Raw genomic sequence first — 25499 nt, forward strand, 5'->3', positions numbered from 1 at the left:
TGTTTCTCACCCACAGATGTGTATAAAAACACCTATTCTGAGCAGAAACCCAACTACAGATGTCTCATTTATTTGCTCTCTCTGTGCTCATAGCCAAAAAGTAATAAATGTAGGTTCCCAGAATGTTATCTTAAGCAAATCTGTCATTACTAGGTCAAGTTCAAAGAGGAAAGCAGCCAACAGGTCAAAAGAAAAAAACCCATAATATTTTGATTGGCCTTTTCATTGTTTTTGGAGAGCTCCTGAATAATACACTGTACAAGAGACAGCTACCAATTGTTTTCTGTTTCAATGACATTAAAAGCCAATTTCAAGGGTAGCAACAATTCTGTCCATCAAATAAACTAACATAATAATTCACTGTCTCAAGTTGTGTCCTGTTTTATACTTCATTTTCCTTAAGCAATAAGAAAGCACTGGTTTTCATTTCTCATGCATTAATAAAATTCTCTGTATTAAAGCTTACATTTCCATTGCATGGGAAAGAATACATACTTTTTCCACAGCAAGACCATTATTGATCACACTGTAACAATCAGCAACTGCCATACATTTCATATCCCTCTGTAAAACCAAACTTATGTTTAAAACACCTATCAGCCTCGTTCAACTGTTCAAAAAGAGACAGCTGACTAAAAAAGCACCCGGCATGATAATCCAAGAAACCCACAGTCCACATGCAGCACAAGTTCATGTGCCTGTGCTGGATATGTTAAGGACCAGAACTAAGAGAAACGCTGAACACTCAGCCCAGTACCACAGTGCTTCCTTATGAGGCTGAGAGGTCTCCTCTTGCATGGCAGGGGGTCCCAGACTGGGTTCTGCCCACCCAATACTGCTCATCCCTGCTGTCAGCAATCACTTTGGACAAAACCAGAGCTAGTAAAGGAGAGGAAAGCCTGCACATTCTAATACAGGTACAGACTTGTAATGAAAAATCAACAAAACTACCCCAAAACCTCAAGAACTACTACAATGTTTGTGCTTATACTTCTTGGGAAATTCTAAAAGGACTAGAACTCTCACCAGTCAACAGCCGCATATAGCCTTTTATGTCACCCTCCTATGAGCTGTGTCGCATTTTTCCCTTGTGATGCAAGCAGCCACAAATAGATGTGGGAATTCAAAAATATTAAATTAGTTTTGTGGGATTTGTTTTTTTTACTTAAAAAGGGAGGAAGGATGAAAGAAAGGGAAAAAAAAATAATCATACACTGCAATTCATTTAATTACATTTAGAATTGTCGGGGGGGGGAGAAAGAGAATATTCTGAACAAATTTAGCAACTGAAACAAAGTCTGGAGTTTTGCAGCACAGCAAAATAAAAACACACAGAAATACTGAACTGTCCCAAAGCCAGAGCACAGGATGTGTGTTTACTTTATGTAGACACCATCATTGCAGACAATAGACATTGATATCTATTAATTAGACATGGGAAGATAGTTTTTCCCTTCTATTTGATCTACAGTCACTCAAAAGAAAACAACAATGAATCTAACTAGCACACAGATGATGTTGCCCCTTGCTTTGTCTGAAATAGTTTACTTATCCTTCATCAAGTAAACATCCCAAGCTCAAATATATCTGGCTAAAATGTATTTTTATATAAACTCCAGAAACATACTGTTTTTCTTGAATATTTTGTTTTTCACTAACTATAAAGTCAAAGAGAATCTGAAACCACAATCTGAAAAACAAAGATTCAGGAATTTTCTAAAAATATATGCGAAAATGGTAATTTAAACTAAGAAAAGAAATCTCTCCAGACAAATATTTTCCTCACAAAATAGAAATAAGCACCCTGCCGTACTTACTGTTGGTTTGTTTGTTTTATAATTATAAATTTGAGCAGTGAAAATAAAAAATAGAAAGCTTCCTACATCTACTTTGTGAAGAAAGCCCCAGAGAGACAGATTATTTCCATCTTGAGATCACAAAGTATTTCTATTGTCCAAGACATTATACCTTGATTTAACAATTAGTGATTTGAAAGTTTTTATTAAATAGATGATTTTTACTACTGTAACACAGGCAAAATAATATCGAACTTTCATTTATTGGAGATACGTTAGAAAACAGAATTGATAACACCCTTGTCACCAGTTAAGATTTCAAGTTTTGCTGCCATTTTAGTTGAGAAAACATTTTTCTCCAAAATCTGGAGCATACAATTGCTAAAGAATTTGGAAAGTTTGTGATATCACAGGTAGCACTGAAACTTTGATTCAATTAAATATTGATATTTCAATTGATATTGATCTCAAAACTTTGGCATACAAATGCAAAATTCTATTTCTAACAACAAGACTGTTAGCTACGAGAAGAGTGAAACATTAAACAAAAATCTTAGGAAATATATGTCTGCACATATAAAAGCAATCACTATGCAGTTTCCAGACAAAATGCGAGGTGAAAAATAAGTGATGCACCATTGCCGCTAAAAGTAAGAAAAAGGATATAGTAAGCTTTACAACTTGAGCATGTGTCCAGAGAAAAATGTACAGAATTTTTTTCACATAAATGTTTTCAGGTAGGATTAAACACCGCACAACATTTCACTTCCCTGTTTCTTGTTTAGTGAGCAGAAATAGACTGCTTTAAAAGTAGAAGCAAGTATCCAAGTAGAAGACAAATTTTTTACGTTTTTCAAACAAAGCTCTTAGTCTGAATAAAGGAAAAAGTTTAATCACTTTGCTCAGTTAAGCCTCTACATTTAAGAAATATTTCTGGACAGAAGCTTTGCAAATGATCCTTTTAATGTTTGTATGAAACCAAGGTGATCTAAACAAAGAGGCTTTTTTTCTCTGTAGGCGTCTTTTTTCATTAAAAACAGGCCTTCCAGTTCAAGACCTGGAGTGTGAAGGAAAATATGTTGCTGTTGCTCAAACTTTATGCACTATTTGTTTAAGACATAATTCCTCTGAGCCCTCAAAACACCTGTCAGCAGTTCAAACCTGCAACCAAAAAAAAAGAAGACATTCACAAACACCTTCAGGCTCGTAAGGGGAGACCTGGTTTGCATCAGAGCTGGCACAAAAGCCTTCTGCAATGGACAATTAGCTTACACAGGTAATAGCCAGCCTAAAACCAACAACAACAACATCCCCCAAGATACTCATTATGGAGATAACACTTCAAGTTTGAAAATCCTTGTGGATAAGCATTTTTATTGTGGTCTAGTAGCAAACATTTCTGCTGTGCACTTTGCCTACAGCCCAACACTGCCCTGGTACCTGTTCACACTGTGAGTGGCAGAAAGCGGGTCTCCACTCAGAACAGGCAGTCCCCTGAATTGCCTCAATGCACAAATAGCCCCTGCCCTTCCCCTCCTATTCTCAGCAAAGGAGAGACAAAGAAGATGAGGGTTCCCAGTACTGACCACTACAACTAAAATGTATGTGCACCCACAAACCAGGCCCACTGCACTTTCTCCCCGCCACACAGGCTGCCTTGTTCAGCTGGTGTTAGTGGAACCCTACAGCTGTGCAATTACCACCTCACTGGGCTAAGTCACATTTCTCCACTCAGCTCTAGTGCCACAACTCAAACGGCTGATGCGACAAAAAACCAGCACCTGTACCAAGTTATAAATTGTTTTCAGCAGAGTGCATGGCATTCTAGATTCCAGCTACAAATTACTATGTAGAGCAAATTACCATGCAGGTGAGAAGTTTCTTCTCGTACATGCCCAAGAACCTAAAAAATGGCTCTACCTAAACTATACCATAGCAGTTCCCTTTCTGTCCTGCACTGGTCCATTTGTGTCTCTAAAAAAGTCTCTTTTACGATCAGATCTAGACAACCACTGCTAATGACTCACTGAAGCACCATTACTAATCTGGGATTTATGCCATCATTTTTCAGTCAAGACTGATTAAAGAGATTTGGCAATACTGCAAACATAATTCAGCATCTCTGGCACTGTTTAGAAAACTGTGATCACAGCTTCACATGAATTAAGACTGGTGGCCATCTGCAAAATTTCATGCTAATGCATCCAAAGAACATATATTCAGCCAGCCATTTGAACTGTGGGTGAAAGATGAGTGGGAAAAGAAGAAGATAAGATCCAACACGGTATGATTAAGCAAATACTCTGTTCTAGGGAGGCTATAACTGCAGCATTAAAAATAGACACTTGTGCAATGCTGTCTGAAGTGTTGCATACACATTTTATAACACCAGAATACTTTTATATTAACAACAAATTAAAAACCAAGATTTCCATTAAAATATAGACAACTGATTTTGATACATCACACCTTAAAACAATAATCATTTAAATGTGTTATCGAACTGCAACAGTGTTTCTCCCCCCCACTTCCTCTTTCCTTTTGACTTTGCCTGCAATCAGGACCGCGATGCCAGGAGCAAACTCACACTGCTTCAAGCATTCTTCTGGCACCAAAAAATGAAAGCAGGGTATAAAGTTAATTAAGAGCAAAATACTGAAAGCTGTGGCATCAGCAAAGTGAAGGTGCAGACAGCAGCAGATTTTCCGTGACTGTATTAGAGAACTTGTGTCTGAAAGCCAACATCTAGCGCTCTGAATATGGAAATTCAGTTAAAGCCTAAGGTCAAACTGCTGCCAGCAACAGATTTCAGATTCAAGCAGATGGAAGAGAGAAACTCCAGCTCCGACAGGTAGGGATGACTGCTGCTATGTGCGGCTACACCTCTGTTTGGAGGGACTTCACACAGTTGTTAGCAAATCCTTCTCAAAGAAAAAGTAGGCCAGCCAGCCTGACGGTGCAAACAAATGACAGTATCACATTTCCAAAACCTTCCAATGTGTTCCATGTCCCTCTCACCATCTCCCCCACTACCACATTTTCCAGTAAAAATCATCTTCATGGGGACATCACAGACCTCCCACTCCGGTTTCATTCCCCTCCTGTTCTCCAGAAAGGACAACACTCCCTTACTACTCATCTTACAAACTTTGCTCAACATGTCTATCATTTCAAGGATTTCCAAACTGGTCATTACTGCCACTTCTCTTCTTCAGTGTAAACCCTGCCCTCATTTCCACCCCTGCTAGCACCAAATACTGAATGTTGCACAGGAATTAAGCATCTGTTAAATGCGATGTCATACACACGCATCAGTACCAAGAAATCACTTTCATGACAGAAGAGAAGGTGTCTGGGAAAGGACTTCCTTGAGCATCTGAAATGCATTGAGCCAGAATATCAGGTCTGAATAGCATATGGACAAGTTTCTTAGTGTAAAATCAGAGGGACAAGAGCAGGACACGTGCCTGAAAGGCAACAAATGGTTTTAGCAGCGCTGCCACAAGAAGAGAAGGGTTATCAACCATGCTGGTATTTTGGTAAACATGGGCACATACTATATACACAAACAGGTTGCAGTCGTGCTTTCTCACACAAATCTTCACTAAGTGTTATTTAAGAATATTCAAACGAGTGCCCAAAACCATGTAAAAATGTAACAACAAGAGTACCCAACTATAAAAAGGAAACATGTAGCTTTATCTTCCTTTTCAACCTTCAGCTACCTTCCCCTTACCTTACTCACAGTGCCTGCTCTCAGCCCTGTGCAACACATCATTTAGAAGAAAACCAGGTCTACACCCAGATTACTTCCAACCACATGTACCACAACAGGAAAACACAAGTATATCCTGCATCATTATATCATCTCATTCCTGTCTGCAAACAATAACCTCAGACAAAGGCAAGTCTCCAGTACAAAGTATCTCCACTAAAAAAAGCAAACAAAAAAACCCCTTTTCCCTATGGTTACCTACCTGCGCAATGCATTTAAACACTATTAACGAAAGCCTTCCTCAACACACTCCCACTCACCTTGTAAAGGGGTGCAACAGCTGTTCAGAAGTCAACAGGGAGGCAGGTGACCGGACGGGGAAGGGGGCCGACTTCCATTTGACAGCTTGGGAAGTCTTATGCTTTAGGAAGGATGGGAAGCAGCTCTTCAGAGACAGAGGCTGTTCCTCCGCCAGAACCAACTCTCATGCTGCCTAGTCTGAAGGAGGATAGAGTTGTTTCTTACTTGTGGGATATGTCAGCCTCTTCTTTTGGTTCAGTAGGAAACAAAAAAACCCTTTATATCCAATATGCTGCAATACTCAGAACTACCTGGCAGAAAGGACTACAAGCCAACATTTTAGTAATGCATCAAAGTTCCAGCTTCAACACACAACAGCCACAAGTGTCTCACCTTAAAAAAACTATCCTAACCAAGCATCTGGTCAGAAGTAAAAAGCTGCCCATTTGGGCAGAGAGAGAAGAAAGTGATATGTATCTTGGAGCCGACAGAAACAGGAAAGATGAGATCATGACAGCACCGATGATAGGATAACAAGCCATTTCCTTGGTGTCAATGGCTTGTTGAAGACATAGTCAATTGAGCAGCCATGGTTTTATTTTTAAGTCATCTTTCTTCCTCTCTGGAAATGAACTACATTTGCATATCTCTTTCTACCCACAGGGTAACCATTAAAGAAGTTTTTATATTAGTAATCTCCATCACTGAAATCAAAGCATCTGAGAGTATTTTAGGATAACCACGTAAAACGAAATATTATTTCTATATGCGTCGACTGCAATTAATAGTTTTCTTTGATTGAGTTATCTGTAGTAGTCAACGTGGGAACCTCATGTTTCACTTCCAGGTTTTCTTTTTTCCTGTTATGCTTTAGGAGGCTGATTCTGGAAATACAGCAAATTCTTGTCACTTAAAAATTCTACACAGCCTCTGTACTGGACCTTCTAACTCACACCTTGAAGGTGCTCCTTTCAAGCATTAGTTCAGTATTTTCAAAATGTATTGTGTAGGGGGCTGCTTCTCCTTTCATTTTCTTTCTGAGAAATGCAAATCTCCCAATTTTTAGACTTTTGGGTGCTTTCACTTTCTGACTACTAATTCTGTTAATTCAGTGGTACCAAAGTTCTCTCAGAGTTCATAGTTCCCCTTCCTTGTTTTTTTCTTGGGTTGTTTGTTGGGTTTTTTTTTTTCAGATCCTGCTTTTTGCAGTTCTCTAAGTTATGTTCTCATGATCTTCAATCATAACTCCAGAGGGTCTTTCATTATCTCCGTCCCACCAACTACAACATAAAAATAATGACAGATAAATTACAGTTTCCCTATCTTTCCCATAAATTAATGTCAAGATCTTTTAAAGTCTGTTTGCCTAGAACTCATGGCTTTTCCCAATCCTGTCAAACTTTCACAGGCAGCCCATGCCTCTCAAATTGTGCTTTGCAAGTGCCCTTCCTGTTCAGGTATATCTCTTGCCACCTTCATGGCTTCAATGTTTCAAATGGTCTCAATTTCAGTCTAATCCTAATTTGCAAGCAATGAGAAAAAAGGGGCCAACAAAAAAAAAAATCCCATTTCCTTCTATTTATGGAACTAAAACTTTTTTTTTTTTTTTAAATTCCCCAAGCTCTTGACATTTTTTAGGTGAACTAAAGCTTTCCTCTTTCCAGAGCTACATAACATTACCCTCCCTAGAGGCGTATGTCTTCATGGGCTGTCCAACACCTATCTGCTAAACAATAAACCAGAAAAAGAGAACAATATAGGTGGATTTTTACCACTCCTTGCCTCCTCCAATCCTTAGACATCACAGTTTAAATTAGACAAACTGTTCACAAATTCTAATTTATAACTCTCAGTATCAGGTCCCAGACGGAAATTACCAGGCTACACTGTGGTCTTAGAACCTCAGCATGCTTCTGGGAGGGCACTCTTCATGACAGGGTCACCGCACTAGCTACAGGAGCAGTCTGAAATGAAATGCTTCCCCTGAAACACCTGGCTCAAAACCTCCAGCTGAGAAACTGTGTAGCTCCTGATACCACTCTGCTGTGGAAATACCACAAACTGGACTTGTTTGCACTTCACCAATTCTTCACTTTCTAAAATTTCCAAGTAGATGCAATACATATCGATACTGATGTCAGCATCAAACTGGCACCTGGTGCATAATTTTGCACAATGAATCTGTAAGACAATCAACCATATACAATTACACAAATACAGATGACTTTAGAAGCCCATATAAAAGTGGGGTTTGGCCATCCTCATAACCACTGTGAAGGGCCTCAAAAGAAACCCAGAAACACAGAGATTCTGTAGAACCTCCAACAATTTTTCCCTCAGGAATCACTGTTCCTTCTGTTTTACCCAAGTCTCACAATACTTAGCCTTTTCCTGAAAAATCTCAGGTCCCTGAAGCATGTATCACACATAGGAAAGGCAAAACCTTTCACCTTGTCAGTATCAGAACAGAGCTTGCAAACATGTTGTACAAGTCAACTCTTAAAGAGGGCAGGACACCTGTTAGTTCTTCAGCACCATTCACAAACACAAAAAAATTAAAGACATGAGAGGTTTCAGGAAGAGCGGAATGTGAGATGACCACACAGCATACTATTTTACTCAATATTATTGAACATCAAGATTGGGAGCTATCCTAAAGCTCCCAAAGCCAGGAGACAAAGATGAAGTCTATGGCAAGGATTATTTCAACCACCCTCATGATTTTGAAGGCTTCTTCTGATTTCCAAATGCCCAAGGTCGATAATACATTCTCTGACACCCTTTTTCAACTGTTGCATGTAAAAGTTAGGCCTCATGACCTCCTTTGTTCAAGAGAGAACTACTCAAGACTTTACTTGAGACATGACCACCATGGCTTCTCCTAGAAGAACCTTTCACCAAATTCTAACAACCAGTTACAAAGAAGCATTTCCCTTCCCCCTCTTATGAACCTCACCCATATAGCTCACCAGGTACCTGTCCCAAAAGCAAATTTGCAGAAGGAAGTAGGAAATGGGAGGGAGAAAAAGGTGCATTTACACCTTTCTAATAAATTTCTGCCCTCAGACTGAAAGCTCTCAGGAGAATCCTTGCAGAAGAACTACTGTACCACTGTGTCTCTCTCCAGCCCCTATCTGACAGACAGTGTGGAAGGGAAGGCAGGTTCCAGTAACTCTGGAGGTAAACCATCCTGCTCACAACACGTCAGTGGAGGAGACTATGTTGTTTGCTTGCCTCCCTCACACAGCAGCAGATACCCCAAAAGCAAAAACATTCTGGGGATTTTAACACTCCAAAGCTAGGCAGATGTTCAAAGCAACACCGGACTGCTACAGCAAGATGATAATCCAACAGCCCTCTGCTGTTCCAAGAGTAAGAACTAACATGTTACCTTCTGAACTGCAGTACCCTGAGGTATGGGAAACCAGGCCAAAAACATACTTTTATTTCTTCAGAGCAACAGGAGGGAAACAGAACAAGGAGGCAACATAAGAGAACCAAAGAAATAAAGAATTTCTATTCCTATGCCAGGTATCTCGCCTCTGAAACCTCTATGTGAGACATGACATTTACATAACAAAACACTAGAAGTTTTCACTGCTCTTCCTGAGAAGGGAAATCTCACTAGAAAAAAAACTGATCCTCATAATTTGTTCCCCACTAATTGTCTCTCCCTATACCTGCTTTCTGCTAGGACTGGAGAACAGTCTTTTTAGAGCAGCTCTCAGTGTCTCCCTGTGCTTAGCAGCTAGTCTAATTGCTGAGCTGCTTCTACGCAGCAGAGCAGAAGCCTCCACTCCACCAGCATTTCTCCTCCCAAGGCAATATTACCCTGCTGAGAAGTAACAGGTATTATGCACCCGCTGAAAAGCAGCACAGTACACATACAAAGAACCAACAGTAAGCCTGTGATGATTTCTAATGGCTTTATTTACATCCCACCAGTCCATTTTTAGTAGCATGCTTGGTTTACCTATGAGATTTTAATACAATTGCTCAGTTTACATCCAAGCCTTTCTGACAGCACCTGGATATTTACCATTCTAACTGGGCTACTTATGCTATACAACAGAACTGCTAAGTATTTTATGTAGGCATGTTCTTTCAATATATTAATTAGATATTTAATCTGAAATGTTCTCAAAATCTAATAGAGCACACACATCCAAAACTCTCACTGCAGATTCACTCACTAGAGGAGCTTTCAGACAGATTTCTTGACTGGCTGTATTTTGCTGTCCCCTCTTTATTTTATAGAGTATATAACCTTCTGGTCATAACAGATTGCTTGCTCCCAGCTGGAAAGCTTCTTGGGAACACAGAACTGTAACGTACCATTAATATATTAAGTACAGAACATTTCAGACACCGTGACGCAGAAGTCACAAAGAAAGATAGAAAGCTACATGAGAACCTGATGTAGAATTAACAAGGCTTGTTCCATATCCATCCCTAGCTCAAGTGAAGCAGTAAACCTACAGCTCATGTTGGAAGCCTGTGTCTCAGGCACTGCTACTATAGCCATTAGTACTTCTAGCAGAAACACAGTACTTACTGATGCTTCTTGGAAAGGATAATTTTATTAAAATATAGATTGGGTCAAACTAACAGGAAAAAACCACCAAGTAATGCAGACAACTTAGATGGCAGCACGTATACATTTTGAGTTAGTGCTCAACAAATGCTTCCTCACAGTTGTCGGGGAAAGGTACATTGCCTGGGGAGAAAAAGAGTTTTGGTATACATCAAACCAAAGATGCATTTCAACATTTCCATAATTGTTACCAAAAGGGGAAGAGTAGGAAAGTCTCTGTTTTCATTGAAAGTAGTTCCTTGCTACACAAGATTTCCCCCATTTTCTAATGGACAAGTCATTTTCATGGCATCACTAGTCCCACATTGTTTTAAAACTCTTACATGCCACTGCATGCCAAACATTACGCTGTTTTGTCACTGCACAATAGCTGAGATACATAGGTTCACATAAAGTGAATGAACAGTTTGTAAAGCTCCTTCTCAGCAAGAGAGGAGCAATCAGAAGGGGGGAATGGTAGCATCGCTACCCATAAGTATGGATGCTCACCATCACTTCTTGAAAGACTGCTGTTTTCAGTTGCTTACATTTTCCCAAAGTGTGTGCCCAGAAATTTTTCATGCTGTTTTCCTCAGACTGATTTTTAAAAGAATAAGCATTAGTTTCAGCTAAAACAGTTCACTTACTGCCAATAGTAAGGGCTAAAGGAAACATGTTTTGCATAAATTTTAAACACACCAAAAATTGGCAGTCTTTTCTTTCTATCCTAATCCTTTAAAAAGTCACAGTAAACACAGATCCAGCAGAGATTCACACACAACTAAAATCTCCAAAAATGCCAACAAACCAAGTACTACTGATTTCCACATTTGATCTACTGCACATGCACTGCCCTACAGGCAGACTCACTGCTCCAGCCCAAGGGGTTTGGAAAACAGTCCCTTTTAATAATCATTCAACATCAGTTTGGCTGAACATTGAAATGGGCCAACAGAACCTGTTGGCCCTCTGAAGCCTTCAGACCAGGCTTCAGATCAAAGAGCATGGACAAGTAGCATAAGGAAGAAAACCAAGGGGGCAACCTAAACTGGTGCAAGGAGTCTGGGAACCGGAGAGATACTGGACACAGACTTCAAGGGAGAACCAGCCTTCTTCAGCAGGAAGAATAAAATATCAACTACCTTGGGGTGTCCAGCTCGAGGCATCCATGATTCAACTTTGGAAGTATACAGTCTTTTACAGAATATATGCAGAAATAGCTGGGAGAGCTTAGCAGTTCTGTAAAACTCAAACTAGATCTTAAATCAGACACCCAAAAACTGAGAGATAATGTACTGACCAATGGCAAAAGGACAATTTTTAAAGACTTGCCTTGCACCACACAGGAACTGTGGGGAGTGGTAGGGTTGTGTCCCAGGCCTCTGGAAGGATGCAGCTCTCAATTAGAAAACAACCTTGCCCTCCTCTTCCTTCTATCTCCTGCTTTGATTGCTGTATAACTTCCAATTTCTGCAACAAATAAAGCCATTACACTCACTGACGTCCTTTACTGCACAATTCATCCCCAGATTAGGCCCCTCCTGTGCATTAAATTCAACACAAAAAAGTAGATCATCTAACTAAAGATTTAGCATAATTGGAATCTGTGAGGCAAAACTGTGGTTACATGGATTGCTCTTTTAAGACAGCTATTTTGTCAGCAGTGTGGGTCATTTGTGGTTTAAAATGTTGTCTTTGTGCCTAAAACTGTCTTGTTTGTATAGGGCAGCATTGCTTTCCATTCAGCATAGAACCAACAGCGCCAAACATTTTTCCCAATCCCAGAAATGATGACAGACGGTCCACCCACACTTTGGGAGCAAAAGTTATGATCACTAGAAAACCTCAAAGACCAGGTTCATCCATGTTTCTAAAAGTATGCGACTGGACAGCAGAGCAAGTCACGAGTCCGCTGGGAGTTAAGCATCACATGACACTACCCCCTAGCTTTCAGCTGTGACACTGACTTTTAAACATGGCTAGACTTAATTGACTTTTCTACTGATATTATCTACTGCTCTCATACTAATTGTTGCTAATCTGTCTGTGTGATGCTCTACAAATTTGAACTTTGAAAAGTGACCCATAAAAACTGGAATGGATAAAATACCCACAATATAATTCTCTTGTGCAGATAATGTCCATACTTACAAAGCACTTGAGATGCTCTACAGACTTCTGGATCTGGACAGGAAGACTTATCCCAGATTTTACATTTTATATGCAGCATGTTCCACATAACGTAACACCATTTTTTAAACAAAAGCTGCAATGTTCAGTAAATTCTGATATTCACAGAACTGCTATCAGAATTAGCAGTAACAATGCACTAATATTTACTGCTTTATGGTAAAAATATCACAGAAAAATGGCACACTGAGTTTGGCAAGTAACTCTGGTGACTGAAGATATTACCACGCTGCTGTTCAAGTTTACAGCCTCCCAAGCAAAGTCAATGGACCAGATCAAGTGAACATTCTTTAGAAATGTCAAACCAACAATTTAAATTAAGCTGCTGAACTTTGCACTAAAGTTGCTGAAGCGCACGCACACATTTCGTTCCTCCTGCCCTGCTGTGGGAGGCAGTAATTTCCAGACTAGTGAATGTAAAAAGTAGCTACAGGATCAAAAGAACTCTTGGTGGCAAGACAAAATGCAGCAAGATGCACAGAGAAATCCAGGTGGGTAAGGAAAAAAAAAAAAAAAAAAGAAAAGAAAAATACATATCTTTGGAGGGTCTAGGAATAACTACTTTATTCTGAGCAACACTGAAAAAAAACCACAAGTTTTTTTTCGAAGGAGTGCTATGAATAATTAGAGGCTTAGCAAACTGTGAAAAACTATGCACTTAACACTGGTCATCACAGAGAAAATGTAGAAAAAGAGCTAGAAAAAGAACAGAGGAGATTCCAAACAGGCAAGTATTTTTAAGACACCTTATACAAAGCAACTTAATTCTGAAGTCTTATTATAACTCTCAAAGACTAGGCAATTATTGAAAAATTCTTCTAAAGCCTGAATCCAAGCTTCAGACTGCCAAGGGTTAAGGCTTGAAACAAACACAAACCAGAATTATAGAAAGATCCAATGCCTAACCCTAGTAGTAAGCCCAGCACTGCCCTTTCCCCAACACAATAGATTTAACAACAGAGAACAAGTGGAAGAACAAATTCTCAGCAAGTCTAGTATCCTCTGTGCCTCCACTGTTAGCCATAATTTCCACCTTAGAGACATGTCCTACTCATTGCAAGGAGAAATTTGAGGCACCAAATTCTTTCTAAGCACAGTTCATTTTGCTTGTACGTGCTTCTGTAGCTGGAAGGAAGTTACAGAAAACTCTGTGATATGGCAGGCTACCACCATGTAAAGAAGCTATTCAAGCACAATTAGTCTGGACTGCTGAGGCTTGTAAAAAAGGAAGGAACTGAGCATGTGCAGAGGCACTCACAGGCACTGGTTGTATTTGTAGAATTCTGTACAGTTTGCTACACTGTTAGAAGGGTACCTTAGCTATAAACTGCCCCAAGGAACCGAGGTGCGCTGTTTCCAAAGATCTGCAACATCTGTACATACATGCTTTGCATAATTAGTCATATGGTGGAAAGAACAATTACTGTTGTAAAAGTTTAGATTGGTGATAAACCATATTATTTTCCTGAGCAAGACAAAAATAGCAATGCTTGTGAGAGCAGACAACCTCTTAAAGCATCTTATCTAGCAATGGGAGTCAGCAGCATGCAAACCCCACAGCAGGCCTTTTTCTGCAGGTTCTTATCTGGTGTGGCACAGCCCCTTGCTTCCCATATGCTCAGGTTCAGGATGCATCTGCTAGGGAAGCCCAGCTCTAGAGCCTAGCCCTTGCTTTTGCATTCTCCCCAAGCACACCCCAGCTGGAGCTACAGGCTCAGAACTCCTCCAGTTTTTTGCAGGAACTATAGTGCTCCACTGGCAAATGCCATGAAATACAGATCAGAAACACACTAGATGCATTTTCCATCACTCTCTCTCCATTTTCCTGTATGGGCCGTCTACTCTCTCATCCTCCCCACTCTTTTCCCTTCACTTTCCCTCTCTATATCCACACTCCTTTTCTCCCATGCTACTCCCTTTCACCTCGCTCAGTCATCTCATCTCCTCCACAAAATCTGTTCTGTCTGCAAAAAACTGGAAGAACAGAGCTGTATTTAGAGAGCATCATCTCTCACACAACAGGCTTCTCTGTTAGCATGGCAGAGCATCTGGTGACAAACAAGATATAGGCCTTCATGACAAGATACAAGGCCTCTGGTGGTAGGACAAGAGGAAATGGCCTCGAGTTGCGCTAGGGGAGGTTCAGATTGGATATTAGGAAAAATTTTTATACTGAAAGGGTTATTAAGCATTGGAATGGGCTGCCCAGGGAAGTGGTTGAGGCACTATCCCTGGAGGTATTTAAAAGACGGGTATCAGAGTTACACTGATGGCTGGACTAGATGATCTTAAAGGTCCCTTTCCAACCTAGACAATTCTTTGATTCTATGAGAAATAGAAGAACATCAAAGGGGTGACACTCTCATGAGTGGGCCAGCTCTAGGATGTCCGTGTCTTCTTCAAAACATCTTGCTGATTTCATACAAGGTTTTAGCAATATCTCACTGCCTTATGCAATGAGTACTTTTAGTGAATACAAACACACATTCACAAACCTCAGCTGCAGATAAATCCCTGGTGATGTATTATAAGCTGCACAGAAAGCCTCCACCTAAGATCAAGATCTCAACTCACCTGGAGATAAGGGGGGAAACTACATTACTCTCTCGTATTTCATCAAGATGGTTTTAGCTAAGTTAGGATGAACCTTGGTACATCAACTTCCCTATTTACTATTTCTTGCATATTTAGTAAAAATATTGTAAATTCAAGAAATTCATACTCTGTGGAAGTATAAACGGCCAGGGACAGCCTTCCTGCTGAGTGAATATACTTTACTGCAGCTTTCTAATGTTTTTTTTTCAAGAAGTGCTAACATTTCTGCACAGCTCGCACCTCCCCTTTCATCTGCAAGGCAGAAAAGTGGCTGGCTCAACGGGCTGACAGAAGCAGGAGCACAACGTCCACCTGTGCTGGGTGATGCAACGTCATTAACCCCAGTTTCTGAAACAGGGAAAATACAGCAGTGACTGCCAGGGAAGTCTGGGAAGTTTGCCTTCCATTATCACATGCACACCTCCCTTACTGTGTGCCATACAAACCACAAAAACCGGCTATGACCCTACCACTCTCCTGTACAGCCAAGACACACGCCCTCCTCTCAGTCATGTCCTTAATTTACAAATGTTCTTGTTATTTTCCTTACTTCACCTCATCCTTGCTTTGTTCTCAGCCAGCTTTGCCCTGGTTCTTCTTTGATTTTGCCTCGCACGCTGCCAATCTGTGGCAACACTTCCCTTACAGTAAGCAGACTACTACAAAGAACGGAAGGTGAGAAGCAAAGGAAGGAGAGCAGTAGCAGAGGGAAGTAGCTGTGAAGCGGGAAAGGGAAAATCCTCCTGCTGTCTGAAAACCAGGAGAATCAACTTCATCTACAGTAAAGAGCTTATCATATTAGGTTAAGCAGCAGTAGTTGTGATTTAAACACATTTGAGGCTATGCCTATCTGCCTGACCGATGTGGATGAGGAGATACACCCCAAAGCTTTCTTCTTCCAAGGTCAACAACATTTTCCAACAACATTTCTGCAAAGGATGTCTGTTTGAGATTTAGGTAGATAATCCAACAATAGGGAGGAAATTCAGTCTGTCAGAAAAGAAACAGGAAGGGAAGTGACAAGCAGAAGCAAAGACTGCGTAAGATAGAGCTCTGCTGCCTGCGTTATTTGATCTCCTACCTCTCCTTAAGAACAACAGATAGAGGTTTCAAACTTCATCTCCAAGCAAGGCAATTACTCTCTACATTCAGGCAAGAAATGGAGAAGTTTTTTCAACAAAGTAATCTACAAAGGGGTTCCAAGAAGTATTCTTATATTCTCAAGGTGCATCTCATATACTAGCAACTAGGTAATTGAAATTTTCTGTAACAAAGTACATGCCAGAAGCCTGAATTAAATCTTAACAAGGAAACAAGAACCAAAAGGGGATCCTTGGCCTTCTTATTTTCCTTCCTAATTTCAATACAACAATATGGAGATTAAGGAGCCCAGAACACACAGTAAACAGAGCAGCCATTTCTCCTAGCAGTCATTTCACTCCACAGGAGGCACTTCTTCCATTTAATACAGCACCTGTGCAACCAGACTGGACTTGAACAGGTCTAAGAGATGGCTATAAGGACGTTCACCCTTCAATGTATCTGAAATCTTGAGACCGAAAATTCTACTGCCCTAGTAGGGGTACAGCCTTCTGTCTCAACTGACAGTGAGACAGAAGTAAGTTAGTTTCTGCAGAGGTGTGATCACTGTCTTCAGTAACGGAGCCAAACACGCTCTGAACATAATGTGCCTCCTTTGCTGCACTTTGGCGGGGTTCTTTGTTTCTCCATGGATCCCTACAAGTTACCACCCACTATAGATTAAGATAAAATTAGCTCATTAAAAGTAAATTAAATCACAGGCGAAGTTGTCATGTATCAAGAAGAATGCATATAGCCTAGATATGGATACTTGAAAACTGCAATGAAACCACGATTTGGTAACAACTTGGTATTGCCAGCAGGGAACAGTGAGTAAAAGAGGTCACAATCACCTCACAGTTTGGAAAGAGCCAGAACTTCTAAATTTAAGAACACTGTATTTCAAGTTCTTGCCAAAAATACATATATTCTCCTCCCATTTGCTCCCATTTGCATTGAGAATCAGAGAGGCTTGTGAAAAAATTGGCAAGATATTGCATTTTCCGAGTTCCTAGAAGCAAGTACCCCATTGAATTAAAAGCTTCAGAAGCTGGAAAAACCCTTAAGTTTTTAACTTAAGAGCTTTTGAAAAAAAAAGCATTAGCAAACGGTGGTTCAGGGTTCTGCTACCTCATCTCCCTTGCTATAGAGTTTGAGGGGATGCAAACTCACAAGAGCCTCTGCTCCTGTAACTTAGAAAGTAACCCAGCTACCTCCCCAGCTAGCTCTCTACTGCCCAAGTAGCCAAGCTCAACGCTACAGACTTCCGCAGAACGAGCGATACTAGCCTGCAGATGGAGAGCTACCGTCAACACAGTGCCTGGCTGCCCAGGCAAAAGCCTCTCTAGCGTCTATACAGCACATGCAATCCAAGCTGAGCTTTGACCAGCATATATTGACTTTGCTCATTGTATGGGGATAAATGTATGCCACTGGCACAAAGTTACAAGTTCATTCTTGCACTGCTCCGTCAAAGCCACGTGAAACAGATGACGGTGCATCAGTACTGCAAAGGTAGCGCAAAGATTCTGCTGTATTTCACAACCATATTCTAGCTTAATAAATGGGCAAAAATCTGAAATATGCACCAAAATAAACATAAAATCTGTTTCCTTTTAAGGCTTCTCAACATGGGAAGGGAATCATAAAAGTTGGTCTGGAATAAATTAAGGGAGGTTAAATGTTCTTAAACATCCTACCACTATCCACAAGCGCACTTTGCTCCCTAAGCCCTCTTCAATCCCTATTCCCCAAACGATGGCATCACTGCCAAAAAAGCAGAGCTCACCAGGGAGCACGGGTGCACCACGCATCACCAGACAGCAACCACGATCGCACCCTCCCATCTTCACTTTTTCACGCTTCTGCTAGCAACCCCTGAAGGGACAATCCCACCTCAGGACGTGGCCTACTGCCCACACAAGTGTTTCCGTGACTCTTTTTGAGTTTGAAAGCGTGCAGGTGTGGAGGATGCAGCGCTACTTATGGCCCCAACCACACCACCTCACCTCGGGGCCACCCTGCCACCACAACCACAAACACGGCAGATCACTAAATTTCTCAGGGACGCAGGGCCTGCCAGCCCCGCTGTTTGGCAAACCCACGCCACAGCGCAAAGCCGTAAAAGAAGCGTCCCGGCTAATATTGAAAAGAACAGATCTCATAAAAAATACCTGGAAACAGGAACGCGCAGGAGCTTTCGAGCGCCCACTCAAATAACAAATTAAAAGCAACATCATCCTTTTTTTGACGGCTCGCTTTTGCATCTCTTCCCCCGACAGCTGTTTATACGCCCTTATTTATACCCGGCACGGCTCACGGACGCTCAGGACGAACCTCAAGAACAGATAAACGCGTAACAACATACCCAATAACGCCGCCAAACGCGGCACCGCGCTGCAGATGACAACAACAGAGGACCGAAACCGCGCCGCGGCACGAAGCAAACCCGGCCGCCGGGGCCTCTCCTCCCCGTCACCGAGACTGGGGCTCGGCGGTGCGCGGCCCGGGACGGGGCGCTCTCAGCGGCGACGGCTAGCGAGTAGGGGGTGGCGGCGCTGCCCCTCGCCCAACTGCCGCCCCCCGCGCGCGCTGCCACCGCTCCAACCGCCGCCCCCCCCGCGCGCGCCCTGCCACCGCTCATGCCAGCGGCGCCTCCCGCCTCAGCCGTACCAGAGCCGGCGGCCCCAGCGGCGCGCCTTCCCCCCTCCGGAGCGCGGCGGCGGAGGGGCAGCTCCCCGGCTGGCTCCCCCTCGCTTACCTCCGCAGCCCCGGGAACCGCCCCGCGACAACCGCCGGCCCCGCACCCCGAGCAGCTCTGGCGGCCCGGAGCCCGCCCGCCCGCTCGTGACGGCACCGGGAGCGGCGGCCCCGCCCCGCCTCTGGGCCCGGCCCCCCGCCGCCGCCGCCGCCACCGGCGGGCCCCGCTGCGGGAGGTGGGCGGGGAGGAGGGGTACGGCGTGTAACGGGGACGGAAGGCGCGGGCACAGCGAGGCTGGCATCGCCCTCCCGGCGGGGCTGAAATAAGCCGGCTTTCAATAAGCCTCCGGTTACCCGAGGCTCGCCTTCCGGCCTCACAGCGAGCAAGCCGCCTGATTTTCGTGCTTTGTCATCTCCCACTGCAAAGGATGCAAAAAAATACAGAAACAGGGATGCTCTTGTACCATCACCTGCAGCCAGGAATTGGGGATTTCGAGAAAGAAGTGTCGTGAGAAGTTGCCACATCACAGCTATGAAGCTGATTCGAGACAATAATCCGGATTGTTTCTTTTACAATAAAGAATGTCAGCACGTTTCGTCCATTCATCCTTAGTCATCATCCACTCTTCAAGTTGCTTGATGGCTGGCTCAACCAGTTTCTTGAAACTGCTGTATAGCTGGAGTCTGGGCACCATTTCTTAACCGATTTCCATACCGCGCTCCTAACAGTGAGGGATTTAACTTACCCCAGCAGCGTTAAGTGTAATTTGAAAGAATGCAAGAAGGCAGCCCAGTCCAGCCCTGGCTCAACGTATTATTTTTAGAGGCTGCGCAAATGCCAAAGAGCAGACAGGTTACCCAAAAGACGCCCCACGGGACCTCCCAGGAGGTTCATGAGGGGCGCCTGCGTGCAGGGAAGACGCTGAAGGAGGGAATTGGTGAGACACACACAGACACACTTATCTGGATGCCTCCAGCCAACTGTATATGATCTGCAGAGGATCGCTGCCAACTACCAGTTGAGTCAGTCCCAACACCACTCTAGTGTAAGAATTTTAATTTGCCTATTGCAGTTCCCCAGTGCTGGAAGCTGCCAGCTCAAGTCCTCAATTTGATCTGAGTTTGGATGGAGAAGCCAGGAGACGCAGCCTGAATTTTTCATTTTTCTTTCCACCTGTCAGTGGTGAAACTCCATTTTTAGCAGTGTGACAGGACTGATCCAAGCACTTCCGTTTCAAAAAAAAAATCAGAACTTACAGAGGAGAGCTTATTTTCAATGCCTAGTCAAACGTGATTTTTAACATTTATCTTTGGTCATAGTTTAGCACAAAGGTAACAAACCATGCCATGTTTTTAAACAGAGACAGAAAATAGGAGCTCCTCTGCATGCCATGCAAGTTTAAAGCCACCCTCTCATAAAAATATTAAATATACTTGGCCAGAACAGGCTAGAAAGCAAGGCGACACTGTCACTAGCACCCTTCAGTTTGAATACAGAGTTCGACAGGGTTAAGAAGCACAAAACATTGTAGCTTATTTGTAGCTGATGACAATTTTAATAATCATCAACAATAATAACAACCTTTTAAAAAACAGCAGGTTTGGACAACTCCCCACCAAGGGTCCTGGAAGAACAGTGTTTACCACTGATGTTCACCCAGTAAAATGAAACAGCACTAAACCCCAACAGACCCGAAGGCGCGTGTGTTGCACCAGCAACGAGGAAGGACATAGAGAACAACCAGGTCACTTGAAGGCAGAGCACTCTGGGTCAGGCAGGGAGGAAAAAAAAAAAAAAAGAAAAAGGAGAGAAAAGCCAACGGGGTAGGAACAGACAGGGTGGGCAGGTTTTTCCACTTTCTTCATTTTTTGGTAAGATTACAGATTTGTCTGATTAAGAAAACCTAAGTAACAAACCTCAAAAGCTAATTGTCAGAGGGGAGTTGTATTTGAGCAGAGGTACCTGGAAAGCTGCCCTGGGACCACTACCAGGTTTAAGACTACTCAAGATTTTCCTGAAGAGATGTGGAAGCATATACAAGCTCACTGCTGATCGTATTTGTGGACAACACAAAAGCTGGCACCATGGGAAACAAAAGAACTGGGCCATCACGTAAGAGTTCTGGAACAGCTAATAAAGCATACTGTTCAAATTTATTTATTTTTATTATTATTTTATAGCCAAATCTCAGGTTATACATCCAGAAAAAGACTACAAAGCTGAACCCTGAACACTGGGAAAAGAGTAGACTGAAAAATTACTGACTCTGAAAAAGGCATCAGGGTCATAATGGACAAGGAATTGAACATGAGATCCCAACTTAGTACTGTAACAAAATGTGACATGCATCTTGGATGCACAATCAATAGCATACAAAGAAAGAAGAGGGGATTTTATCCACTTACAGATCATTGAAAAAACCCGTAACAAGGGTTTATCTCCTTCTTAAAAGAAGATTACAAATTTGTGAGGAAACTAAGGAAGAGACAGGCATAACACAAGATTTTAGGATGTCATCCAGGCATTTCATCAAAAAAGAGAGTGGGTTTTTTTTTAGTTTTAAATGCATTCTGAGAAAATACAAGATACTACTGAGCTCTTTTGCAGAGCCATCCCCTCCCATTTTCCTGTAAGTGGAAGCTGAATTCAAATTCTAATCACAAAAGAGACACGCGCTTTTAACAGAGGGATTACTAGCTATTGAAATATACTATCAGATGAAGACGTAGATTACATTTTATGCCTTTCTCTAGCATAAAAACTTAACCTTCACAGGAGGTCAGACTACATGAAGGTCGTTAAACTCTCTTACCTTAATTGCCAATATGAAGCAGGAAGACAGGGACACCTCACTGGACATCCAGTCTCAGCCGATGAAGGGCTTTATGTGGCCTCTGTCTTTATATTGAGCAATGCAAAATTTTAGACAAGTGATAATCAGTTTCTATTTACCCTCATCTTCCCCACTATGCTAGCAATCCCATGACCTAGAACAGATTTCTTCTCACCCAGATTTCCAGAAACCAACCTGCTACAGCCAGTAGAGACGTACAGCTGATACAAAATCAAAAGCCTGAGACAAGCAATATCTAACAAATATGTACCTATGTACCAGCAAGGCTTCAAAACTTTCCCCACCAAAAAAGCCTTTAAAAATTCCTGCCATAAACTGACAGAAAATTTCTATATTCCTCATACTTCACGATAACAAGGGACAACAAGGTTTTACAATTGCACAGTTTATCATTGGAACTTATGAACCACAAACCAATTTCTATATTCACTATTTTTTCCCTAGCTCTTTTTAAAGCAATAGTAGCAATATTGCAAAAACAGTTTTGGATATCTAAGTCACAGAGATTCACTTGTATCATTTCCTCTGTTACTAAAAATCTTTAAGAAATTCTATCTTTCCATTTCACCACAGCCCATTAGTACATACACGCAAAGAAAGAATACGGCACATGAAAGCTTTCATCAGGACAAACGAACCTCAGAGTGATATAAAAAGTAATTTCAATGTTTATCTACTGAAATACATTATTATTTGAAATACATCACTTGCTACTGGTATCATTAAGCAGCTATCAAAATTATAATCTTGTTACTTCTTGTTCTTCTTTCAATGTTTAAGGACATTATTAATCAACCTACTGTAAATTCTGAAAACAAAGCTTAGTCCACTTCAGGAAGCTGCTATGTTTACAGAATTTTCTTCCTACAGTGACTCAATCGAGTCATTGTTGAGTGCACCACTTCCAGAAATAACTGGTTAATAATTTTCTGAAGATACCTGCAGCAAAACCATGCCAGAAACAAACAATTCAGCATGCATGTTTGGAAAAAGAAAATGGAGAAAGGATCTTAAAGTTTTTGGTTACTATTCTGTCAGTTACAGTTTATGATGGAAATCAAACTCTGTCATGCTCTTCAGCTTAGGCAATGAGATACATTTAGAATAAACACACGTATTCTAAATGACTAGATATCAAGTGCTAAGGCAGCATGAGTACTTGTGAAATTTGTCATGTCAACAAAGCGGCTATAGTCTGTATTTCTAAGTTTTCCAACCAAAGGCTTAACAACAGACACTGCTCACCACCTACATTCTGTGGCTGCATTTTTAGAAGCTGATTTCACTTAGTGCTCTTCTTATGAGTAGGTGTCAGTCTAGTTTGTTCTAGGCTTCCACCGAAATAATATTATTATTTTAAAAGTTTACTTTGAAAAGCAGCATATCATCCAACCTGCTACTCCCCAGAAACTTGAAAGTGAAGAGAGAATACACAACCAATTTCTTATGCCAAACAGTGAACAATGAAGCTCTTTGTAATACGAATGCACACATTCCAGAAGCAAAAAGCTTTCAAAAGTTTTTTGGCTTTTTTTTTTTAAGATGCTTTGTCTTTCCTTTTTAGAGGCATAACTTAAACAATAAATGCATGCATACTTGTTAAATGCCAACCCCTTTATCTCATTTTTCAATAGTTGTACACATGGGCCTTCATTAAACAGATTCTGCTTACACAATATGCCTATCGCTGCATACTAACTTGAAAGAACAGAGTTAACGACCTAAAGAATTTTCAAACCAGAGTAAATGACTGTGGCCTATTTTTAATCGTAATAAACATGTGAGTCGTTCTGCAATATGTGTTTACAGCTATGTAAATACCGACATGTTTGCAGGATTGGACCACGGAGAGAACACGTTAATTGAAGAAACTAGATGCGGTAACACAGACAGATCCTAACACTGATGGAGCCATGTGAATCTTGACAGCTTTCAGCGCCCTTTGATTCTGCCACCATGTAAAACAAATGGGAGAAATTAGAGCAGCAGTGAAAGGTTTTTGCAAACCGGTTTCTTCCTGTACTTATTCAATACAAATTATTAGCACTGTGATTTGTGATTCTAAAGCCAGTAAAAACCTTTTGGTGCCATTTCAACCTTTTGTCCTCAGCAGTCCAATTTCACAGATTCAAGTACATTACATGTTCACTCTTGCAAAATCTACCATAGACCAGAAATATGTATTTTTTAATAAAAGCCAGCGGTGTAGCACAAGGCATGAGACTTAAAAATACCAATATATTAAAATAAAAACATTCTGTATATTAGGAAAAAAGGTGGAATCAGACACACAAATTTATAGTGCTTAGGGCTTTCCATTAATGAAACAAATCATTTTTCACACAAGAAACATTAATAGCTCTCAAGTAGGACAGTGCTCAAAGTCCCAAGGCAATTATATAATAAGTCATTTTTAGACAGAATATTATGTTATGCAATATTGGAAGTGAACAATGATAGTCTCTTGAGCAAGTCAGTATTTTGATACATATTATATGTATTTTTATACTGTCCTAGATAGCTTAGTAAACCATTAGGAAGTTTTGACACTAAGACTCTATTGGATCAAATAATACAGGTATTCTATTAAATTAATTATTAAATCCTAAATATCCAGTAGCAAACACTGCATTTAATTTTAATACTTGACCTCCACTGGATCAAGCCAATTACTAAAAATAATTTTAATTGGTTATCTGTCTATGATCTGTTAACTGTCTGCTCCTTCCCAAAAGTGGTTCCTGCAGCACCATTAGTTGAGGCTTAGCGACTATTGCTGAAAAAGGAATAGACCACCTGAACCATCAAGCCTACGGTCCCTTGCGGCAGGGCAGACCATGGAAGAGCCCTTGACAACCAAATCCACGCGCTATTCCCACTCTTCTCTCTAACTGACATTTAATTACCTGCTAAGTACCTTCAAATTTATTTTTACTCCTTTTTTTAAATTTTTTTCTCCCCATGGAGACGCCTTGCGAGTAATACTTTGAAATTAGAGTGCTAAGTAAAGAATACTCTTACAGACATTACATCAATTTATCACTGTAGTATACATAAAGACATAATATAGTAACTAGGCTGTGGAAAACAAAGGATGTTTACAGTACTTCAACAAATGAACTAGATTTCACATGATGAACAGAACATCAAAATGTGAAATTGGTGTTGATTTATGATTGCAAAAATAAAATCCTACACATATAAGGAATATAAACACACTTTCAGTGGTCACAGAGCAGTTGTTTAAGACAGACAACTAAATAATCAATATGCACTCATTCACTGAAGTCATCAATTTTACCAACAGTGAGCCTTGCACGCATCTGTTCAGACTAAATGTAAATCAGCCACATGGCTACAAGCTTTAGCCAAGAAAAGAAGTTATTACGACTCTCTCCCCTCTCACTGTTTCTTAATCTTGTTTCTAACCAGCTTGTCTGAAGTTATTTGAGTTTCTGCATGTAAGAGCTACACTACCATTTATTTCTTAAAGGCTTCAAAAGGCAGAGAAGAAGATAGAAACACTGAAGGAAGGAAAAAGAAGTATTTTTCAGGAACGAGTTCTTAAACAGAACTAGTAAGTACTGGCCACAGTCACAGTCTAAGCACTATTTAATGCTTGTTACTCCCATGAATCCCGCTTCCTTACCAGGGTGGGGCCCTAGAGACTAATCGGTAGACGTTATTTATGTCTC

General features: G+C 41.2%; 1 protein-coding gene across 2 annotated transcripts in view; it reads right to left on the minus strand.

Moving 5' to 3' along the window:
- INPP4A (inositol polyphosphate-4-phosphatase type I A) overlaps positions 1–19107 on the minus strand; it is a 133288-nt gene extending 114181 nt beyond the window's left edge. The window contains exons 1-2 of one of the 2 annotated variants that reach the window (XM_074149348.1): positions 19011–19029; positions 11717–11854 (exon numbers count right to left, since the gene is read on the minus strand). The gene's annotated coding sequence lies outside the window, so the exon portion shown is untranslated. Of the gene's footprint in view, positions 1–11716; positions 11855–19010 lie in introns of both variants that reach the window. The other variant, XM_074149356.1, reaches the window with a different exon arrangement.
- Between the last annotated feature and the right edge of the window lie 6392 nt (positions 19108–25499).

This window comes from Numenius arquata, chromosome 1 (genome assembly GCF_964106895.1).
Source record: "Numenius arquata chromosome 1, bNumArq3.hap1.1, whole genome shotgun sequence".
Taxonomy (NCBI): Eukaryota; Metazoa; Chordata; class Aves; order Charadriiformes; family Scolopacidae; genus Numenius; species Numenius arquata.